This window comes from Carcharhinus amblyrhynchos, unplaced genomic scaffold, assembly GCF_965287045.1.
Source record: "Carcharhinus amblyrhynchos unplaced genomic scaffold, sCarAmb.v2.hapA scaffold_89, whole genome shotgun sequence".
Lineage (NCBI taxonomy): Eukaryota > Metazoa > Chordata > Chondrichthyes > Carcharhiniformes > Carcharhinidae > Carcharhinus > Carcharhinus amblyrhynchos.
This window is the reverse complement of record NW_027649829.1, coordinates 779,037-803,612: the sequence shown is the minus strand read 5'-3', so window position 1 is coordinate 803,612 and position 24,576 is coordinate 779,037. Positions and strand designations below refer to the sequence as shown.

At 43.8% G+C, this 24,576-nt stretch overlaps 1 long non-coding RNA gene across 1 annotated transcript; it reads right to left on the bottom strand.

Annotated features, from left to right (window-relative positions):
* On the bottom strand, positions 1 to 22,997 carry LOC145338033 (uncharacterized). The gene is made up of 4 exons (XR_013885441.1): positions 22,936 to 22,997; positions 11,318 to 11,551; positions 5,336 to 5,411; positions 1 to 181 (listed from the first exon to the last, which is right to left on the bottom strand). It is a non-coding gene; the product is annotated as an uncharacterized LOC145338033 (long non-coding RNA).
* Between the last annotated feature and the right edge of the window lie 1,579 nt (positions 22,998 to 24,576).

Sequence of the window (24,576 nt, the reverse complement as noted above, 5' to 3'; positions counted from 1 at the left end):
TTACCACTAAGCAGCCATCTCCAAAATTTGGTGGAAGTTTCATAGTTGCCATCACTGATGGCACCTTTCAATTCCAGGTTTATTGATTAAGTGAGTTTAAATTCTAGCAGCAATCATGGTGAGACTTGAACATGCGTCCTCTAGGTTGTTAGTTCAGTAACATTAACACACCACCAACCTCCTGTGTTTAAACAACAACATTGGAAGGAATGAATTATAAAAACAGTTACTTAAAATGGCGGACAAAGTATTACTTTGTCTAAATGTAAAAGTTAAGTTAATTTGTTAGTCACAAGTAAGGCTTACTTTAACACTGCTATGAAATTACTGTGAAAATCCTATAGTTGCCACAGTCTGACGTGTGTTCAGGTCAATGCACCCAATTAGCAAGTCTTTCAGAATGTGAGAGGAAACCGGAGCACCCAGAGGGAACCCATGCAACACAGGGAAAATATACAAACTCCACATAGACAGTGACCCAAGCCAGGAATCAAACCCTGATCCTTGGTGCTGTGAGGCACAGTGGTTAGCAGTGCTAACCACTGTGCTACTGTCCACTCTGTCAGAAATTTGTTTAACCCAGCCAGATAAACACTTGCTGCAAAAAACTCAAAACTTCAAGATCAACTTGATTGTGTTTTGGATTTCAAATCAAACCTGTATCAGTGAAATAAAGACAATGAGGGAGGATGATCAAAAAGCCTCAGGAACCACTCAATTTCTTTGAAGTATCATATGTGAGCAAAATATTTTGCCTTCAGTCAGATGGTCATTTCATTGCGAGGAAATCAAAATATCTAACCTTCAACTGAAAATTAAACTTAAAAATTGATTTGTTTATGAAGCATTTTACTTCCCCTGCATGAGCAGTTCATCTCACCGAGGTCAAACATTTTCCATTTTGTATAAATAATTGAGTGGGTCAAAGTTTTCACTTATTCCACCGAGTTAGACACATTTCTGTGGTGCATTAATGTTCTTGTAAAGGGCCAAAAAAAAGAATCTTGATTCTTGAGAAGAATTCAGACTTGAGAAGTTTTGGTTTCCTTGCTTATCTGACAGATTTAAATGTTTTCTGCCACAAATTACCAGTTATGTGAAGTCCAAAAAAATGAACTAAGTTGTTGTTTCACACCTTAAGGTTTTTTTTGATTGTACTCAGTGACACAGAGTTTCTGGACATTTAGGACGTAACTGGGCACAGTGTTTCACCAGATACCCAGGTTTTATTCCAGCCCTGGGTGATTGTGTTGATTTTCTCGATATTCTCCCCATATCTGCATAGGTTTCCCCCCACAGTCCAAAGATACAAACAAAGAACATAGAAAAGTACAGCACAGGAACAGGCCCTTCAGCCCTCCAAGCCTGTGCTGATCATGATGCCCCAACTAAACTAAAAAAAAATCCTTCTGCCCTTACTTGGATTCATGTATCCATCTAGATGCCTCTTAAATGTTGTTAGTATGCCTGCTTCCACTATCTCCTCTGGCAGCACATTCCAGGCACCCACCAGTCTCTGGGTGAAAAACTTCCCTCGCACTTTCCCCTTCTCACCTTGATTGAGCCTGTGTCCCCTTGTAATTGACACTTCCACCCTGGGAAAAAGTCTCTGACTATCTACCCTGTCTATGTCTCTCATAATTGTGTAGATCTGTATCAGGCCTCCCCTCAGCTTCCATCTTTCCAATGAAAATAATCCTAGTTTATTCAGCCTCTCCTCATTGCCAACATTCTGGAGACCAGGAAACATCCTGGTGAATCTTCTTTGCACTTTCTTTCCAAAGCTTCCATGTCTTTCTGATGGTATGGTGACCAGAACTGCAAGCAATACTCCAAATGCAGCCTAACCAAGGTTTTAAAAAGTTGCAACATGATTTCCCAATCCTTGTACTCAATGCCCTGTCCTATGAAGGCAAGCATGCCATACACTTTCTGAATCACCTTGGCTACCTGTATTGCCACTTTTAGGGAAATATGGACCTGCACAGCTGGATCCTTCTGTATGTTAATGTTCCAAAGGGTTCTGCCATTTACAGTATAATTCACACCTAAATTTGATCCTCCAAAATGCATCACCTCACATTTGTCTGGATTAAACTCCACCTATCATTTCTGTGACCAAGTCTCCAATCTATCTATATTCTGTTGTATCCTCTGACAATCCTCAGCACTATCAGCAACTCCACCAATTTTCGTGTCAGCTACAAACTTATTGATCATGCCACCCACACTTTTCTCCAGATCCTTTATATATACTGCAAACAACAGAGGTCCCAGCACCGACCTTTGTGGAACACCACTAGCTACAGATCTCCATTCTGAAAACACCCTTCCACTGCTACTCTCTGTCTTCTATAACCCAGCCAGTCCTGTATCCGTCTATCCAGCCCACCCAGAATCCCTTGTGATTTTAGTTTTAGTCTGCCATGTGGGACCTTGCCAAATGTCTTACAAAGGTGTATATAAGCTACATCCAAAGACCTTTCCTCATCAATTTTCTTTGTCACCTCTTCAAAATCCTCAGTCAAATTGGTGAGACATGACCTTCCCTGTACAAAACCATGCTGCCTGTCACTAAGTAGTCTATTTTCCTCCAAATGTGCAAATATCCTGTCCCTCAGTATCTTCTCCAAAAACTTCCCCACCACTGATATCAGATTCACCAGCCTATAATTTGCTGGATTATCCCTGCTTCCTTTCTTGAACAGGGAACAACATTGGCTATTCCCCAGTCCTCTGGAACCTTACCCGTGGTCAAAGAGGATATGAAGATATCTGTTAAGGCCCCGTCTTCTGCAGTAACCTGGGAAAGATTCTATCCGGCCCCAGGGACTTGTCTACCTTAATACGCAGGATAGGTGGATTGGCCATGCTAAATTGCCCCTTAGTGCCCCAGGATATGTAGGTTAGGTGGATTAGCCATTGCATGGTGGTATGGGGAAAGCAGGAAACTATTGTCATTGAGAAATGTTGGAATCCTTTATGAAGGAGATAGTTTGAGGACATCTTAAGAAAATGAAAGTATGATCAGGCAGAATCAATATGGTTTTGTGAGAAGGAAATCATGTTTGACAAACCTATTAGAGTAACAAGCAGAATGGATAAAGGGGAACCAATAGATGTAATGTATTTGGGTTTTCAAAAGAGATGGAAGGGGTCATCAACAGTGCAATCAGATGCTACTTAATTAGCAATAACCTGATCGCTTAGGCTCAGATTGCAACTGCTCAGGTACTGATGCAGTTCAAATGCAGCAAGACCTGGACAATCAACTTGGGCTGACAGTAGCAAGTAACATTTGTACCACATGTGCCTAGCAATGACCATTTCCAACAAGAGAGAATCTAACCATCGCCCCTTCACTCAATGGTATTAGCAGCACTGAATCTCCCACTTATTGCCCAGAAACTGCACTGGAAAGTCATGTAAACACAGTTGCTAGAAGAACAAGTCAGGTGCAAAAGAGTTGTGTGGTGAATCCCTCACCTCCCGATTCCTCAAAGCCTGACCACGATCCAGAAGGACATAAGTCAGGAGTGTGATGGAATACTCTCCATTTGCCTGGATGGGTGCGGCTCCATCAACAGTCAAGAAGCTCGACAACATCCAGGACAAAGCAGCCCCACTTGATTGACACCCCATCCACAAACTGATGCACAGTGATAGTCATGTGTACCACCTCCAAGAATACCTACAATACAGAAGGAGATCATTCGACCCATCGAGCCTGCACCGACAACAGTTCCAGCGGGTCCTTTCCTTGTAACCCCATGTATTCACTCTGCTAATCCCTGACACTGAGTGACAGTTCACCAATTCGTGGCTAATCCACCTAACCTGCACAGCTTTGGACTTTGGGAGGAAACCTGAGCATCCGGATGAAACCCACACAGACACGGGGAGAACATGCAGACTCCACACAGACAATCAGCCAAGGCCAGAATTGGAAACGGAACCTTTTGATTTGATTTATTATTGGCACATGTATTGGGACACAGTGAAAAGTATTGTTTCTCGAGTGCTATACCGACAAAGCATACTATAGAGAATGAAAGGAGAGGGTGCAGAATGCAATGTTACAGTCATAGCTAGGGTGTAGAGAAAGACACCCTAAGATGTAGCGCAAAGTAGATCCATTCAAAAGTCTGATGGCAGCAGGGAAGAAGCTGTTCTTGAGTCGGTTGGTACGTGACCTCAAATTTTTGTATCTTTTTCCCGACGGAAGAAGGCGGAAGAGAGAACGTCTGGGATGCAGGGGGTCCTTAATTATGGTGGCTGCTTTGCTCAGGCAACAGGAAGTGTAGATAGAGTCAATGGATGGGGGGGCTGGTTTTCATGATGAATTGGGCTACATTCACAAACTTTTGTAGTTTCTTCAGTCTTGGGCAGAACAGGAGCCATCCCAAGCTGTGATACAAACAGACCTGGTGCTGTGAGGCAACAGTGCTAACCAACGTGCCACTGTACTGCCCTAAATGCACTGCATGGACTCACCAAAGCTCCTGATGTTCAAATTCTATATTCCCATACATTGATTCTGTCTACACTTTCTGCTGCCTCGGAAAAATACCCAGCATAATCAAGGATCCCACTGTGGCCAAACGGTTTACAAGGGCATGCTGGGATAATTGGACAAGCACTGAAACAAACAGGCTGCAGCCTCAAAATAAATTGGTCAGAGAGAAACAGGCTGCAGCTGCAAGAGCTAGAATACACAGGACATAGGCCATCTCCAGGACATAAAGACACTTTCTGGTCAAACTGGGTTGTTTACCAGACATAGGAGCGCCTTAATCCCTTATCTGGGAGGGAGATATGTGACCCAGGTGCCTCCAGCACCTACAAGCATGGCTGTTGGGTACACATCCAGAGACTGGGGTGACAGCACCTGATTGGTCCCTATTGATCAGGGTTTGCAATGATCAATTGGTTAGCAATGGCCAAAAGTGCACGAAAACCAATGCATATAAAGGGTGCTGCACAATGGAAGAATCTCTCTCTCTCTCTCTCTCTTCCCCAACGAATGACAGCAACAGTGACCACCACCAGCAATGACCAGCATGAGGAGAACCACCCACCCAAGAAGAAAGGAAGACTATAGAGCCAGAGTGTCAGACCAGACCCAAGGACCAGACGATGCAGAGGATTACAGAAACCAGCACACAGATAAAGGCCAATATTTGCCTGTGTACTTGCCAGACATGCAAAAGTTAAGTCAAGGTCTAGTACTGAATTTGAACTTTGATATTCTATAAGATAACTTATTGTTGATCAGGTGGGTGATTGTTGATTGTGCATAATTAAATATTATTGTACAAACAAGAAGTCTACTCACAATTCTTTGTCCACCGTATAAATGTTAAACAGACTGCAGCAACACCACGCACCCCGGACATTCTCTCTTCCACCTTCTGCCGTCGAAAAAGATACAAAAGTCTGAAAACACATACAAACCGACTCAAGAACAGTTTCTTCCCTGCTGCCATCTGAGTTTTGAATGGTCCTATCATATATTAAGCTGATCTTTCTCTTCACCCTATCGGTAACTGTCACACTACATTCTGTACCCTCTCCTTTCATTCTCCCCAGTGTACTCTATGAACAGTATGCTTTGTCTGTATAGCACACCAGAAACAATACTTTTCACTGTACCCCAATTCACCTGACAATAATAAATCAATTCAATTCTCATCTACCCTTGCCAACCTTTGATTTCCTTGCTGAGGAAGAATATTCAGCGACTCCGTCTCCATCGTCTGAGGCAGAAGTTCCAAAGTCAGGCAATCCTCAGAAAAAAAAACTCTCCTCATCTCTGTCCTAAAAGGTGTCTCCCCTGCTAATTTTAAAAGAGTGCCCCTCTCCTCTAATTCTGGACTCATTCACAAGGCACTTTTATGTCTACTTTGTTAAAACCATTCAATATGTTATATACTTCAACCAATCTCATTCTTCAAAACTTTAGTGGAAGTAGGAGGGGACCAAAGAACAAAGAACAAAGAACAACCCAGCACGGGAAACAGGCCCTTCGGCCCAACAAGCCCGCGCCGCCGCATCACCCTACACCTATTCTACCCTGTGTATCTACAAATAGAACCCCTGACTTAGCCAGATTCAGGGGAGAATAGTGTCAATTTGGTAAAACCAATCAGCCTAAGAGCACATCTTTGGGGTGTGGGAGGAAACCGGAGCGCCCAGAGGAAACCCACGCAACCACAGGGAGAATGCACAAACTCCCACAGACACAGGCCCAAATCCATGTATCTGCACAGCTAGCAGTGCTAGTCACCGAGCTGTTGCGGCGCCCATCTACCAGTCCAGGATCAAGCACACACACCGACACGAAGTACTAGGCCACTCCCGGAACCTCCAGGAGCAGCCCACGCACGACCCACCATGTGCATGCCCCTCGTTTGACAACGAGGTGGATCTCCACCTGCGGAATAAAAACACAAAAATGTTAATCACAAGCCTGCCTTTCCGGTGTCTCCCGAGGTTCTAACCCTTATTCAATAACCCCTACCATAACCCTCCATCCTCGTTTCATTCATGTGCCTATCTAACTGAACCCTAAACGAGTCCAACGTTCCTGCCTCCACCACCCCACTCGGTAGCGCGTTCCATACCCCCACTACTCTCTGCGTAAAGAACCTTCCTCTCATATCCAAATTATACCTTTCCCCCCTCACCCTTAAATCATGTCCTCTTGTATTCGTAACCAATCTAGGGAGCAGTCTCTCACTATTGACCCTGTCTATTCCCTTCAGTATCTTATATATCTCTATCATGTCCCCCCTCAATCTCCGTCTTTCCAAGGAGAACAGTCCCAGTTTCTCCAACCTTTCCTCGTAACCCAACCCCTCCATGCCAGGCAACATCCTGGTAAACCTCCTCTGCACCCTTTCCAGAGACTCCACGTCCTTCCGGTAGTAAGGTGACCAGAACTGGACACAGTACTCCAAATGCGGTCTAACCAACGTTCTATACAACTGAAGCATTAGACGGCAGCTTTTAAACTCTATACCTCTTCCTATAAAGGCTAGCATTCCATAAGCCTTCCTGACAACATTCTCCACTTGTGTCACAACCTTCATGGATTTGTGAACCTGCACTCCCAGGTCCCTCTGTGTTTCTACACTCCTAATTTGTCTACCTTTAATCACATAGCTCCTCTCTACATTATTCCTTCCAAAATGCATCACCTCGCATTTGTCAGGATTAAATTCCATCTGCCACCTATCTGCCCAATGCACCAACCTATCTATATCCTGTTGTATCACCTGACAATCCACTTCGGTACCCGCCAACCCTGCCATCTTGGTGTCATCAGCAAACTTGCTGATCACACCACCTACGCTCTCTTCCAAGTCATTTATGTAGACTACAAAGAGGAGAGGTCCCAGTACTGAGCCCTGCGGCACACCACTGGTCACTGGCCTCCAGCTGGACAAAGTCCCCTCCACAACTACCCTCTGTCTCCTATTGCCCAGCCAGTTCTCAATCCACCTAGCTACCTGACCTCGTATCCCATGCGCCTTAACCTTTTCTACCAGCCTACCATGAGGGACTTTGTCAAACGCCTTACTGAAATCCATATAGATGACATCAACGGCTCGCCCATCGTCAACCGTTTTTGTCACCTCCTCAAAGAATTCCACCAGATTCGTAAGGCAAGACTTCCCTCTAACAAAGCCATGTTGCGTATCCCCATTCAGACTGCAACGCTCCAAATGCTCATACATCCTACCCCTAAGTACTTTTTCCATTAATTTCCCTACCACCGATGTCAAACTCACCGGCCTATAATTCCCAGGGTTATCCCTACTACCTTTTTTGAACAGCGGTACCACATTTGCTACCCTCTAGTCTTCTGGGACCTCACCTGTGTCCAAAGAAGAGACAAAGATTTGCGCCAGAGGCCCAGCAATTTCATCTTTCACCTCCCTAAGCAGCCTGGGATAAATACCATCAGGCCCCGGAGCTTTATCCGTCCTTACACTACCTAAAAGCCCTAGCACTTCCTCCCTCGTAATAGATATTTCCTGCAGCTGATCCTCAGCTCCCTCTAACAGACCGCACGATTCCGAACCCCTCTCCTTCGTGAATACCGACGCAAAGTATTCATTCAGGAGCTCCCCCATTCCCTCCGACTCAATACATAACTCCCCGCTTTTGTCCCTAAGAGGACCAATTTTCCCTCTAACTACTCTCTTGCTCCTAATATAGGAATAAAATGCCTTTGGATTTTCCTTAATCCTACCAGCCAAAGCCATTTCATGCCCTCTCTTCTCCCTTCTAATTCCCCTTTTTAGCTCCCTCCTACTCTCTCTATATTCCTCCAGCGCACTCTCCATACCCAGTCGTTTCGACCTAACATACGCCTCCCTCTTCTTCCTGACCAAGTCTTCGATACCCCCTGTAATCCACGGCTGTCTAATCCTACCTTTCCCATCCTTCCGCTTAACCGGAACATACCTCCCCTGCAACCATTTCATTTTGCCTTTAAAAGCCTCCCACTTGCCAACTGTGGACTTGCCAGCTAACAGTCCTTCCCAATCAGTGTCCTGCAGCTCTCTCCTAATCCTGCTATAGCTCGTCTTTCCCCAGTTCAGCACACTCCCGTTCAGCCGGCACTCATCCCTTTCCATTTTTATCCTAAAGCAGACGGACTTGTGGTCACTATTAGCCACATGTTCGCCTACCTCTACCTCAACCACCTGCCCCGGCTCATTACCCAACACTAAATCCAGTATAGCCTCTCCCCTAGTCGGACTAGTTACATACTGCTCTAGAGACCCTTCCAAAACACATTTCACAAACTCCTCTCCCTCCGTACCCCCAGCTCTAGGCCCCCTCCAATTCACTCCAGGAAGATTAAAGTCACCCACTACAACCACCCTATCCTTCCTGCACCTATCCAAAATGCCCCTGCAAATACCTTCCTCCACTGACCTCGGGCTGTTGGGTGGCCTATAGTACACCCCTAGCAACGTAATCTCTCCCTTTTTATTCCTCAACTCCACCCACAGCGACTCAATCCCTATCTCTTCTATATTGTCCTCCCTCTGCACTACTGTGATGTTTTCCTTTACCAACAGTGCCACCCCTCCACCTCTCTTCAACCCTCCTCTGTCACACCTAAAACACTTGTACCATTCAGCCCCTCAAGCCTATTCCGCATTCAGTGAGATCATGGCTGTATTTATTGCCCTTGAACTGTGAAGTTTGTTAGGCCGTTTCAGAGGGCACATGAGAGTCAACCACATTTTTTAAAGTTTAAAGTTTATTTATTCGTGTCACAACAGGCTTACATTGACACTGCAATGAAGTTACTGTGAAAATCCTCTAGTCATGGTATTTTGGACTGTAGGAGGAAACTGAGCGCTCGGAGGAAACCCACACAGACATGGGGAGAAACGTGTAGACTCCGCACAGACAGTGACCCAAGGCCAGGGATCGAACCCGGGTCCCTGGCCTGTGAGGCAGCAGTGCTAACCACTGTGCCACCATGCCACAACGTTGCTGTGAGTCTTGAGTCACATGTAGGCCAGACCAGGTTACATGGGTAAGATGGGTACAGAGGGATATGGACCAAATGCAGGCAATTGGGATTATCTTAAGGATTTTAAAAAAAAAGAGCAGCATAGACAAGTTGGACCGAAGGGCCAGTTTCCATGCTGTAAACTTCTATGACTCTATGACTCTAGAAGACAACAGTTACTTACAGCAGAGTAAAATGTCCCAGATTGCTTCACAGGGACATAAATCAGATACCAATTGATACAAGAACTGACAATCAAAAGCTCCATCAAATACGGAGCTTGTAAGAAGTATTGCAAAGGAAACAGAGAAAGATTAGAAGGGCAAAGGGAGGGAATTCCAGAACTTAGGAGTCATACAGGCAGCTGAAGGCATTGCCACCAATGGGGGAGTGATGGGATGGAGAATGTGATAGGGGTTTGAATTTGAGGAAACCACTCGACAATCAACAGGCAAGAGTGTTCTCTTCCTATTGGGGAACACTTCAGTGGTCACGGGCATTCGGTCTCTGATCTTCGGGTAAGCGTTCTCCAAGGCTGCCTTCACAGAATCGCTGAGCAGAAACTGACAGCCAAGTTCCACGCACATGAGGATGGCCTCAACCAGGATCTTGGGTTCATGTTACACTATCTGTGACCCCCATGACTTGCCTGGGCTTGCAAAATCTCACTAACTGTCCTGGCTGGAGACAATACACATCTCTTTAACCTGTACTTAACCCTCTTTCCACTCACATTGTCTGTACTTTTAAGACTTGATTACCTGTAAAGACTCACATTCCAACCATTATTTTGTAAACTGAGCAGTGCTCCGCAAGCTAGTGGCTTTTGCCACCAAATAAACCTGTTGGATTTAACCTAGTGTTGTAAGACTTCTTATTGTGTTTACCTGAGTCCAACACCAGCATCTCCACATCATGTGTGCAGAATGGCAGCTACCTGGGAGTAGGCTGCAGCACCATTTCTGGCTGGAGATGACATTTCAGCCAGAAATTTACAGCAACAACTTACATTTGTATAGCACCTCTAACAACAACAACTTACATTTCCATAGCATCTTTATCAGCAACTTATATCTATTTCACACTTAACTCATCTATAGCACACTTAACAACTTACATTTCTATAACACACTTAACAACAACAACTTATATTTGTTACACAGGTGGGAGAGATTGGAGCAGGTTACAGAGAAATGGAGGCTTGTAAGGACTAGAGGAGATTATAGAGACAGGGAGGATTTTAGGGAGCTAGAGGAGGTTATAGAGATAGGAAGGATTGTAGGGAGCTAGAGGAGGTTACAGAGATAGGGAGGGTTCTGGGGGCGAGGGGAGGTTACAAAGATAGGGAGGGTTGTAGGGATTGGAAGAGGTTACAGAGACAGGGAGGGTTGTAGGGAGCTGGAGGATGTTACAGAGATAGGGAGGATTGTAGGGACTGGAGAAGGTTGTAGGTAGGGATTGGATTAGGTTACAGAAATAGGGAGGGTTGAAGGGGTTGGAGGAGTTCATAAAAATATTGAGACTGTAGGGGCTGGAGGAGGTTACAGAGATAGGGAGGGACGTGGAGGGATTTGAAACAAGGATGATAATTTTATCTTGATTGTATTGCTGGATTAGGATTCAATATATCCAGTGAGTAAAGGGAATGGGACTTGGTGTCAGTTCAGAGGTACAGCAGCAGAGTTTTGGATGAGCTCAAGTTCACAGAGACTGCAACAACATTTCACAGATGGATCCCAAAGTTATGTAACTATCTGACAATACAGAGAATTTACTCACCAGTTATAGAGCAGGATAGATTTCCCAATTCAGCCATTGGTAAGTCGTTTGTGGAAGCAGTTCTCATGTGACCCTTTGTTTGTCTGGACCTGGCAACAAGTGTTCTCTCCAAGGAATTCTGATGCTGCTGAACAGAAATCTTGAATAGGTTTTGGAATCATTAATGTTTTCCAGGTAGATATTGTTCCTCTCCAGATTTCAGATTCAGAGGATGATTTCCAAATGTAAGAGAGGCTGCAGAATAGAAAAACAATTGGTTAGCACCAACTCATGACGTTTTAGACAGGCAGCAAAGTCCAAAGTAAAGTGAGTGAGTGAGCTTGCACACGGCCGGTGGGAGAGATCTCGTCCGGAGTGAGATTCAGGTAGGTGAGGGCAAGGCTATTGGAAATTTGGAGCTGAGGGAAAAGAGGTGCTTTCCACTTTTTCTCTCTTTCAAACTTTTAAATCCTAGCTGTGGTCTTGCCCTGCTGCCGTAGTAGAGGATACAAGGGAAAGAGCTGATTGATAAATAATAAGATTGAGCAAGTATTTAATTGTTTTATCGCTTATAGTTTCTGAGATAATTTTTGTAGTTTATACTCTGTGAGGGTTATTTTCAGTAGTACCTAGAAGCAGGAGAGAAGGACCTTAGAGAATTGGATATAATGTGATATCAAGCAATTTCCAAAAGTTTAATTTCAAAGGGGTAAGACATGACAGGAGAGCTCCAGGCTATGGTCTGCTCTTCGTGCTCCATGTGGGAAGCTGGGAACACTCCCAGAGCCCGGGCCCAGCATGTGTGCGGGAAGTTTCTCCAGCTACAGCTCCTGGAAGCCTGCGTTTTGGAGCTGGAGCGGCGGCTGGAGACACTGGAGTATCTGCAAGGTGGAGAGTATCATGGATAGTACGTATAGAATGGTGGTCACACTGCAGGCTCAGACTCCACAAGCAGGAAGGGAATGGGTGACCACCAGACAGAGCAACAGAGCTGGACAGGCAGTGCAGGAATCTCCTGTGATTATTCCCCTGCAAATCAGACATACAGTTTTGAGAATTGTTGAGGGGAATGACCTTTCAGGGGAAAACAGCAACAGCCAAATCCATTGCACCAGGGCTGGTTCTGCTGCAGAGGGGAGGGGTAAAAAGTGTAAGAATGCAATAGTTAAAGGGGATTCAATTGTAAGGGGAATAGATAGATGTTTCTATGGCTGCAAACCAGGCTAGGATGGTATGTTGCCTCCCTGCTGCTCGGGTCAAGGATGTTTCAGACCATTTAAAGGACATTCTGAAGTGGGAGGGTGAACAGCCGGTTGTCGCAGTACACGTTGGTACAAATGACAAAGGTGAAAAATGGGATGAGGACCTAAAAGCAGAATATGGGGAGCTAGGAAGCAAGCTGAAAAGTAGGACCTCAAAGGTAGTGATCTCAGGATTACTACCAGTGCCACGTGCTAGTCAGAGTAGAAACAGCAGGATACATAGGATGAATATGTGGCTGAAAAGATGGTGTGACAGGGAGGGATTCAGATTCTGGGGCATTGGGATAAGTTTTGGGAGAGGTGGGACCTGTACAAACTGGACGCTACATCTGGTCAGGACCGGGAGTGATGTCTTTGGGGGGGTGGGGGGTACTTGGTAAAGTTAAAGTTTATATATTAGTCAGAAGTTAGGCTTACGTTAACATTGCAATGAAGTTATTGTGAAAATCTCTGAGTCGCCACACTCTGGCACCTGTGAGGGTATACTGAGGGAGAGTGGCTGGGGAGGGTTTAAACTAATATAGCAGAGGGATGGGAACCTTTTTAAGGATTCAGTGCAGGGGAAATCAAGAACAAGTGGAAAAGACTGTCAGGAGAATAAAAAAAGTGATAGGCAGAGAAACGAAGGGCCAGAGTCAAACAAGGACAATGTAAAACAAAAGTAAGAATGGGACAAGAAATGTTAAAAGGGTTCACCCTAAGATTTTATACCTGAATGCTCAGAGCATTTGAAACTAAATACATGAATTAGTTGCACAGATAGATGTAAAGGGGCATGATATAGTTGGCATTATGGATACGTGGCTCCAAGGTGAGCAAGGATAGGAAATAAGCACTGAAGGCTATTCAGTGTTTAGAAAGGACGGACAGAAAGGAAAAGGTGGTGGAGTTGCATTGTTGATTAAAGAAGCTATTGATACAATATTGAGGAAAAATATTAATATCGATGATGTGGAATCTGTATGGGTTGAGTTAAGAAACACAGAGGGGCAAAAAACATTGGTGGGGGTGGTATACAGACCATCAAACTATGGTGGTGATGTTGGGAAAAGCATTAGACAGGAAATCAGAGATGCATGTATTAAAGGAACATCTGTGATTATGGCGACTTTAATCTACATATAGATTGGGAGAGTCAAATTAGTCACGGTACAGTAGAGGAGGAATTTCTGGAGTGCATACGGGATGGTTTTCTGGACCAATATGTTGAGGAACCAACAATGGAACAGGCCACTTTGCACTAGGTATTGTGCAATGAGAAAGGATTAATTGGCAGTCTAATTGTGAGAGAACCCTTGGGGATGATTGACCATAATATGACTGAATCCTTTGTTAAGGTGGATAATGATGCAGTTGATTCTGAGACTAGGGTCCTGAATCTCAATAAAGGTAGCTATGATGGTATGAGACATGACTTGGCCATGATGGACTGGGAAACATTACTGAAAGGAAGGATAGTGGACAGGCAATGGCAGAGATTTAAAGAACAAATAGGCAAACTCCAAAAATCATTTATTCCTGGTGCAAGAATGGTAAGGGAATTGTGGCCAAACCATGGCTTACAAGGGAAATTAGAAATGGTACTGGATTCAAGGAAGAAGCGTATGAACTGACAAGAAAAAGCAATAGACCTGAGGATTGGGAGCAGTTTAGCATTCAGCAAAGGGGGACTAAGCGATTGATTAAGAAGAGTAAAATAGAGCATGATAGTAAACTAGCGGGGAACATAAAAACTGACTGTAAAAGTTTCTATAGGTACAGAATCGTAGAATCATAGAATCCTACGGTGCAGAAATAGGCCCTTCAGCCCATCGAACCTGCACCAAACAACGTAAAGAGTAAAGATGTAAAGAGAAAAAGATTGACATAAACGAATATAGGCCCTTATAGTCAGAAATGGGAGAATTCATAACGGGGAACAAAGAAATGGCTAATTCATACTTTGCTTCTATCTTCATAAAGAAAGTCACAAATAATGTATCAGAAATTTTGAGAGAAACAAGTTTTAGTGAGATACTGAAGGAAATCTGCATTAGTAGAGAAATGGTTTTGGGGAAATTGATGGGATTGAAGGTGGGGAAATCTCCAGGTTCTGATAATCTTCATCTCAGAGTACTTAAGGAAGTTTCCCTGGAAATAGTAGGTCCATTGGTGTTCATTTTCCAAAATGCTTTGGACTCTAAATTGGTTCCTACAGATAGGAGGGTAGCTAATTCAATGCACTATTCAAAAAGGGAGGTAGGAAGGAAACAGGGAATTTAGACCAGAGGGTTGTGAATCTTTGGAATTGTCTCCCACAGAGAGTTGTGGATGTCGCGTTATTGAGAACACTCGATAGTGAGATTGATGGATCTTTGAGCACTGAGGGACTGGACAGGATAGTGTAGTTGAGACAGATCAGCCACAATGTTACTGAATGGTAGAACAGGCCTGAGGGGCTGAATAGCCTATTCCTGGCGCAGTTTCATACATTCTTTATCGCAGAGGCATATTTATCACAGAGCAGTACTGCATACATGTACACTTTTGATTGATTGATTGTTATGACCCTAGTCAATTGAAGCTGATTTTTGACAGAACATCACGGGAATTTATCATTTGGTTCGAAAAGTTTGGACTTTGAGATGGCTTATTAGAGACATTGAGATGGAGAGAGGTTTAGATAGAGACAGACCATCTCTTCTCTTGAGTGGATTAATAACTTAATTTAAATAACAGATTTAAAAACTAGATTTTAAAATAATTGATAGAAGCTTGAGACAGGTGATTGGGAGAATTGTTTTTCCTTCTGAATCATCGGGATCTGGAATGCTTGATCTGCAAAGGGTGTGAAATCTGATTCTAGCAATAATTTTAAACAGGCAGCTGGACAGATACTCACGGATGAGGAGCTCAAAGGGTTACAGACCAAAATCGGGTCTGTGGACAGAAGCATGACAGTTCTTTCAAAGGGCCAGAACAGATATGGCAGGCTGAATGGCCTCCTTCTAATCTTTAAATGTGTAGAGTTCAATCAATGGGCAGCACAGGAGATCACTGCACCTTTCCTCAATTTCGATAAGTGAGCGTCAGTCACAACACTGACTTTATGGTCCATCTCTCATTGATCCAAGGTGGCAGTGTGGTTTTCCAGCCTCCAGGACTGTGCTACAATCTACATAGAGCATTGAGTCATACAGCACAGAAAAGGCCCTTCAGCCCATTGAGTTTGCAGCAATAACTACCTTAAAGTCACACTAATCCCATCTTCCGGCACTTGTCCTGTATCCATGAATGTTCTGTTATTTCAAGTGCTTATCCAATTTTTTTTAAAGGTTGTAAGTTTTCCAGCCTCACTACCTTTCCGGGCAGTGCATTACAGATTCCCACCACCCTCTGAGTGATTTTTTTCCCTCAAATCCCCTCTGAATCTCCTGCCCTTACCATTAAACTGCCCCCTCATGATAAAACCCTCAACCACGAGGAACAGCTGCTCCCTACTCATCCTGTCCGTATCCCTCATAATCCTGTCCATCTCAATCATGCCCCCCCCTCAGCCTTCTCTACTCTAAAGAAAACAGTCCAAGTCTATCTAGTCTCTCCTTATAGCTCAAATGCTTCTTCCCAGGCAACATCCTAGTGAACCTCCTCTGTATCCTCTCTGGTGCTATCATGTCCTTCCTATAGTGAGGTGACCAGAACTGCACACAGTCTCCAGCTCTGACCTAATTAATACTCTGTACAATTCCTCCTTATTCTTATACTCTATTCCACAACTGATAATAGCCAGCATCCCCTATGCCTTCTTAATTATTCTATTCTCCTGTTGTGGCTTCAGGGATCTGTGAATACACACCCCAAGAGGCATCTGTTCCTCTGATGTTAAGCCATTCATTAAATAATCCCTCATCTTGTTTCTTCTTCCAAAGTGTGTCACATCGCACTTAGCAGCATTAAATACCAAGTGCTACCGTTCTGCCCATCTGATCAACCCATTTAAATCTTCCTGTACCCTATGATCATCTTCTTCACTATTAACCACTCTACCAATCTTGGTGTTGGTTGCAAACTTGCTTGCTTAACATTCACCCCACTTTATCATCTATATCATTTATGCATATAACAAACGATAAGGATACCAGTACTGATTCTGTTGGCACACCACTGGGCACCAACACCCAGTCATTCAAACAGCCTTCTACTACTACTTTTATGTCCTATTACTGAGCCAGTTTCTGATTCATCTTGATAGGTTTCCCTGAATTCCATGTGCTTTAATCTCAATCTATCTCCCATGTGATATCTTGTCAAAAGCTTTGCTAAAATCTATACAAAATGCATCAACTGCCCTTCCCTCATCCACACACTTGATCACATTTTTGAAAGATTCTAATAAATTTGTTAGTCAGGAATTACAGGAATTGAAGATTAATCTCCAGGAAAAAGCTGGAGGTAAAGCGTGAGGCAGTGAAAAAATAAGATTCTTTCAATGCTTCTGTTTATTAATTTCAAAAATGTCCGAGTTTGGAAGGAAAGTTAAAGATGTGCCAAGCAACCAATAGGGTTGAGCTTGACACTTGGTACGAGGTAGTACTGATGTAACCGCCAGGAATTCACCCGGCTAGAGATAGTTACCAAATGGTGTTGGACCTCCCCCCTTGAACTGCTGGAGTCCGTGTATTTTTTCTATCTCTAACTTTATAATTTTGAACATTTTTACCGGATCTTCACCACCCCTAAATCTGCTGTTTCTTCTCACCATGAGGGGAGTAGGAACAGGAGGAGGCCATTCAGTCCCTCGAGCATGTTCTGCATCAGACTAAGGTTTCTCCTCACTTCAGCTGTCTCATGAGTTACCCTTTCAGCGACTCTAACATTCTTCCTAAGGTAGGTTACCCAATCATTTTAACAATTTGAAACAAATAGAAACAAGGTTTTTCCAGTGTGGAGTGAAGTTTGTAAATGTAACCCAGTCCATCACACAAACCAGCCTCCCATCCATAGATGTCAACACTTTCCACTGCCTTGGCAAAGCAGCCAGCATAATTAAGGACCCCATGCACCCTGGACATTCTCTCTTCCACCTTCTTCTGTTGGGAGAAACATACTAAAGTCTGAGGTCAAGTACCAAACGACTCAAGAACAGCTTCTTCCCTGCTGCATCAGATTTTTGAATGGACCTATCTCGCATTAAGTTGATCTTTCCCTACACCCGAGCTATGACTGTAACACTACATTATCCACTCTCTCCCTTCCTTCTCTGTGAACAGTATGTTTTGTCTGTATAGGACGCAAGAAACAATATTTTTCACTATATACATGTGACAATAATAAATCAAATCAAAATTTTGGTAGGGAGATTGAGGGAAGATGGTACAAAATGAAAATACGAGTCTGAAGAGGGTGCAGGGAGAGAGGAACCTGGATGTTAAAATGTTAAATGAATGTGGCAGGACAGGCTAACAAAGTGGTTACTCAAGTAGATAGATGGGATCATGGGCTTTATAGAGTAAAAATTCTGACAACACCAGGTTTAAGTCCAACCAATTTATTTGATAGTAAACTCACAAGCTTTCGAGGTTAAGCTCTTCTTCAGGTGAATGGAGAGTTCTGGCCTCAGACAGAGCGTATAAAGCACAGACAGTTTACAGATTACTGATTAGGATGCAAATCTTTACACCTAGTCTGCTGTTCAAGTCCTAAAGTGGCAGACAATGTGAATGAAAGGAGCACTGATCACAGGTTAAAGAGATGTGTATTGTCTCCAGGCAGTACAGTAAGTGAGGTTTTGCAAACCCAGGCAAGTCACGGGGGTTACAGATAGTGCGACATGAACCCAAGATCGCTGTTGAGACCGTCCTCATGCGTGCAGAACTTGGCTATCAGTCTCTGCTCAGCGACTCTGCGCTGTCGTGTGCCATGAAGGCCACCTTGGAGAACGCTTACCCAAAGATCAGAGGCTGAATGCCCGTGACCACTGAAGTGTTCGCCAACAGGAAGGGAACAGTCTTGCCTGGTGATTGTCGAGCGATGTTCATTCATCCGTTGTCGTAGCATCTGCATGGTCTCCTCAACGTACCATACTTCGGGACATCCCTTCTTGCAACGTATCAGGTAGACAATGTTGGCCGAGTTGCAAGAGTATTTACCATGTACCTGGTGGATGGTATTCTCCCATGTGATGATGTCATCCATGTCGATGATCTGGCACATCTTGCAGAGGTTGCTGTGGCAGGGTTGCGTGGTATTGTGGTCACTGTTCTCCTGAAGGCTGGGTAGTTTGCTGCGAACCATGGTCTGTTTGAGGTCGCGTGGTTGTCTGAAGGCAAGAAGTGGGGGTGTGGGGATGGCCCTGGCGAGATGTTTGTCTTCATCAATGATATGTTGAAGACTTAAACCTGGTGTTGTCAGACTTTTTACTGTGTTTACCCCAACCCAACAGCGGCATATCCACATCATTTATAAATAGAGGCAGAGACTACAAAAGCAAGGAGATGGTGAAACTTAATAAAACACTGATTCAAACTCAGATTTGCAAGGCCTCAGGAAAGGAAGAGTGGGACTACCTGCGATGTTGTTGCAGGGAACATGTCCAGACACCGTGGACTGTGTCCTCCTTCTGTGCTATAACCATTCTCTTCATCCTGCTGCAATACCAGTTTCATGACACCAGAAGGCGAACTAAATGGCCTGCAGCCTCCTCTAGTGGCCGAAAAAGGCTCTGCAACACTTTGTCCATTACTGGTTCTCTGTAGGAGGTTGAGGCATGTGGAATGACACGGCACAAGAGGAGGATATGGGGCCCCTTGAATGGCCTCCTCTGTTTCTATATTATTTGTTTTCAACCCTCAATACATTTCAGAGCACAAGTCATACTGGGTGGGATTTTCTGACCTTACCCATGGCTGGGATTTTTTGGTCCCGCTGCTGTGAATGGAGATTTGGCTGGGTGCCAAATTCAATGGCCATGGTGGCAGGGTGAACCACATCAGAGAATTCTAGCCATTTGTGTCCCTCTGGATACCAAACCTTCTACCACTGGAAATACTTTCTCCTTATTTACTCTAACCAAAGCCCCTCATGATTTTGAACACTTGAATAAACTGTCTTGATAGAATAGAACTTGGATATTGCTAAGAGAGATACATTACAAAAACTTTTCATCTTTCACTCATCAGGACAAATGCAAGAATGCCAAATTTCAAACTCTGACAACAATTTACATTACAGGAGAAAAACATGCTGCCCAGTTTCAAAGCCTCTGAGTTCTCCAGAAACAATGGCTACTTGAACATGATTTTTGAGAATATTTGCTTACCTGAAACATTTGTAAACAGGGATTCAGGGGAGGTGAAAACCAGAGCAATATGTACACATGTAAATATTGTGGGAAAACCAATTGAAGTCCTGGAGAGGGGACAGCACTGACTGATCAATCCTCAGCTACACTGACAACCAATTTAATATAATCAGTTGAATGTGATTCAGCCAATTCCTGAAAATTACATACATTCATAGACAGGACCCATTCTCTGAAAACAAAAGCAATATGTTTTGATTTGATTTATCATTGTCACATTTATGAGTATACAATGAAAAGTATCATTTCTTGCACACTATACAAAGCATACTGTATTTAGAGAGGATGCAGAATGTAGTATTACAATCATAGCTAGGGTGTAGAAAAAGATCAACTTAGTATGAGATAGGCCCATTCAAAAGTCTGCTGGCAGCAGGGAAGAAACTGTTCTTGAGTTGTTTGGTACGTGACCTCAAACTTTTGTATATTTTTCCCGATGTAAGAAAATGGAAGGGAGAACGTCCAGGGTGCATGGGGTCCTTAATTATGTTGGCTGCTTTTCTGAGGCAGCAGGAAATGTAGACAGTGTCAATGAATGGGAAGCCAGTTTGCATGATGGGCTAGGCTTCGTTCACAACTCTGTATTTTCTTGCAGTCTTGGCCAGAACAGAGGCAAACCAAGCTGTGATACATCCAGAAAGAATATTTTCTACAGTGCATCTGTAGAAACTGGTGAGAGTCATAGTGCACATGCCAAATTTCCTTAGCCTCCTGAGAAAATAGAATTGGTGGGTTTTCTTAACTATAGCATCAGCATGGAGAGACCAGGGCAGGCTGTTGGTGATCTGGACACCTAGAAACTTGAAGCTCTCGACCATTTCCACTTCATCCCCCTTGATGTAGACAAGGGTACGTCCTCCACATTTCTTCCTGAAGTTGATGACAATCACTTTCATTTTAGTGTACAAGCCTTGCACCTTTTTGATTCTTTTGCGCTTGCATGTCTATAGGTGCGTACTGCTTTCTCCATTGCAATGCCTTAGCCAATCAGAGTAAACCTGCTTACAAATAAGCACTATTTTCTCCTGTATAAATTGATGTGAGTACTTGAAATCTGGCATTCTTCTGGATGTCCCAGCAAGCTTTGGCAAATTGTCTCTCTCTATTCAGCATTTATTAAATTTTCCCGAAACCTTCCCTGCTCGAACATATACAATCCCAGCTTTCTCCTGTCTCTCCAAATAACCTCATCCAGGGTTCAGTTCTTCCCTGACAATGTTGTCTCTCTCTTTCTCTCTCTCATACACCCACACAGACCTGCCCACACTTGCTGACTTTCATGTTAAAAGCAGATAAAATAAGAATGAGAAAAAAATGAATGTTTTCACAGAGGTGTTGATTAAATCTAGGATTCTCAGCTGCAAACTACTGTGGAAGTATGATAAATAAACAGGAATAAAGTAGTTGCTTCAAAAGTCGCATATTTAAGAGCTGAACAGAAACGTAAAATAAACTAGATGGGTTATTAAAGAGTATAGGAGTGAAGGAGAGAGTGGGATTAGAATGAGTGGGACATTGAAGGGTACAGAATGTGGTGGGGAGTTGGATTAAACTGTGTAACTCATGAAGAAATAGACACTTCATAGGCTGAATTATTTAAAGAAAGAAATCCTCCCAAGATATAAGATTATTACTGAAACTGAAAAGCTATTGCATGCTTCTAAAATGATTTATTTCTTTATTCATTCATTTTATTTGACTTCATTTCGGAGGAGATTAGAGAAGCTGGGATCATTCTCCTCGGGGCGGAGAAGGTTAAGGGGGAGATTTAATAAGAACATAAGAAATAGGAGCAGGAGTAGGCCATCTAGCCCCTCAAGCCTGCCCCGCCATTCAATAGGATCATGGCTGATCTGTTGTGGCTCAGTTCCACATTCCCGCCCTCTCCCCATAACCCTTAATCCCCTTGCCTATCAAAAACCTATCAATCAGCGTCTTAAAAATATTGAGCGAGGCAGCCTCCACCACTTCAACGGGCAGAGAATTCCAGAGATTCACCACCCTTTGAGTGAAGAAGTTCCTCCTCAACTCCGTTCTAAACCGCACCCCCTTTATCTTGAGGCTGTGCCCTCTAGTCCTACTGTCCTTTCTGAGCGGGAAGAGCCTCTCCACCTCTATCCTATCCATCCCATTCAACATCCCATTTAATTGAGGCATTCAGAATCACAAGGGGACGTTTGGATTGAGTGAATGAGGAGAAAGTGTTTCCAGTGACAGGAGGCTCAGGAACCAGAGGTGACACAGACTGAAAGGAATTGGGGAGTGGTGGGAGAGATGGGGAAAATTTTGTGTTTTACACTGTGAGTTGTGATCTGAGATATCCCTTCTCAGCATCCTTTCCCATGAATACTTCTTTGCCCAAATTCCCTCATACCCCTTTTGGCTGCTATTAATCTGACTTTGTTTGACAATTGTTGACATTGACTCCAAGGGGAAGTTAGTCCAGCTGAATAAACAAAGAATCTTTCACAGATTTCCATGTACTTGCGATCCAGGTTCTGGAAAGTTACTCTATTGTTTGTTTATTCAAATTGTATGTGTCATCTGATTGATAGTTGTTAGTCATGCAAAGAGAATCAACAAGGAAATGCTCACTTTCAGACGGATTGAGTTCCTTGACAGAATTGGAAGGGCAGTAGAAGCAGATTTAACAGGGTTTTAGCATTTCAAAAGATACTTAGATATAAACTTGAAAGAGAAACTTGCAAAGATGGGGCAAGAGAAGGGGATTGGGACTAATTGAATAGCTCTTTAGAAAAAGTAACACAAGCACAATGGTCTGAATGGCCTCCTTCTGTGCTGCATCATGTTATGCTTCTGATGGAGATACTATTTCAGTATTAGCATTTAAGGTAGCTTTTGATATATAGAAAATTAACTAAATGCTTCTGTAGGTGAATATTTTGCGGTGGGCCATACGCAATGGTTGAATGGTCACTTTTTCTGCTATAAACCATTAATAATTTTAACACAAAATTAGGAATTCTGACATGGAAATTTATTCATTAATATCATCCATAATCAAATAAATAGCCTACCTCGAGTAGGAGTGCTTTATCCCACTTCCATATAAAATCCAGCTTTTGAGACTCACTGGAACTTCTCCTGAAACACCATCAGTTCTGTCAAGCAACTCGATCTGTCTGAAAGTGGGCAACTCCTTCTTGATTCTCTTTGCATGACTAACAACTATCAATCGGATGAGACATACAATTTGAGTAAACAAACCATTTGGTAACTTTCCAGAACTCCCGGGATCGCAAGTACTGGAAATCTGTGAGATATTCTTCGTTCATTCAGCTGGACTAGCTTTCCCTCGGAGTCAAAGTCAGCATGTTACTAACAATTGTCAAACAAAGTCAGATTAATAGCAGCCAAAAGGGGTATGAGGGAATTTGGGCAGAGAATTATTCAGGGGGTAAGGGTGCTGAGAGGGGGTATCTAAGCCCTGGGACTAATATTCATCACTCAATCACCTTCACTAAAAACAAAAGAAACATGACAAGTTGGTAATTTATTTTAGTTGTATTTATTTATTAGTCACAAGTAAGGCTTACATTAACAGTGCAATGAAGTTACTATGAAATTCCCCTAGTTGCCACAGTCCGGCGCCTATTTGGGTCAATGAACCTAACCAGCATGTCTTTCAGACTGTGGAAGGAAACCAGAGCACCTGGAGGGAACTCACGCAGACACGGGGAAAATGTGCAGACTCCACACAGTGACCCGAGCCGGGAATCGAATCCCTGGTCCCTGGTGCTGTGAAGCAGCATTGCTAACCACTGTGCTACTGTGCCGCCCTGTGGGATTCCTGCATGCAGGACGTGATGCCCAATGTTGGGCCACAATTCAAGGTGAAATGCTGCATTTGAAAGGGTCTGATGTGGTTAAAGGCATCACATACTTCATTTTAAGTGTTGGAATGACCTTGACGAGCTCCATGAGGTTGGTCTGTTGGAGTATGAGCTCCCTGATTGAGTTAATAATTGCCTGCCCATTCAGAGAGCCTCACTGGTGTATGTATTGAGGAGTGTCAGGGCTACTGACACACCGGCCTCTGAGGAGTTATTTCAAGTGTCAGGCTGCTTTGCTCAGTTTCCTAATAATGTTCCTCCAATATCGCCACAGCATTCCCATTTTCCCAGAGGGATAATCGGGGAGCATTTATACTAATCAGTTCAAAGTGCCAGGACGTCCCAAACCCTTGCACAGCCAGTGAGTACTTGCAAAGGGTGGCCACTGTTGAAATGCAGCAAATGCGGCAGCCAATTTATGCACAGCAAGATCCCACAAACAGCAATGCAATAATGAGCCAAATCAGCCTTTTTTTTGAACTGATGTTGGCACCAGGAAACCTAGAAAACACTCCCACACCCTCCACTGCACCTGTCCTTTTTCCAAATAATAACTGTGGGATCTGTCACACCCACAGGGCTAACAGGAACTGAGGGTCAAAGCCTCCCTAGAAATGGCCACTGTGACAGGAAGTGCAGCACTACCTCAGTACTGACCCTCCTGATAGTGCAGCACTCCCTCAGCACTGACCCTTTGATAGTGCGGTGCTCTCTCAGTGCTGACCTTCTGACAATGAGACACTCCCTCCGTACTGAGCTGCTGGCAGTGCAGCACTCTCTCAGTACTGACCCTCTGACAGTGCAGCACTCCCTCAGCACCGCCCC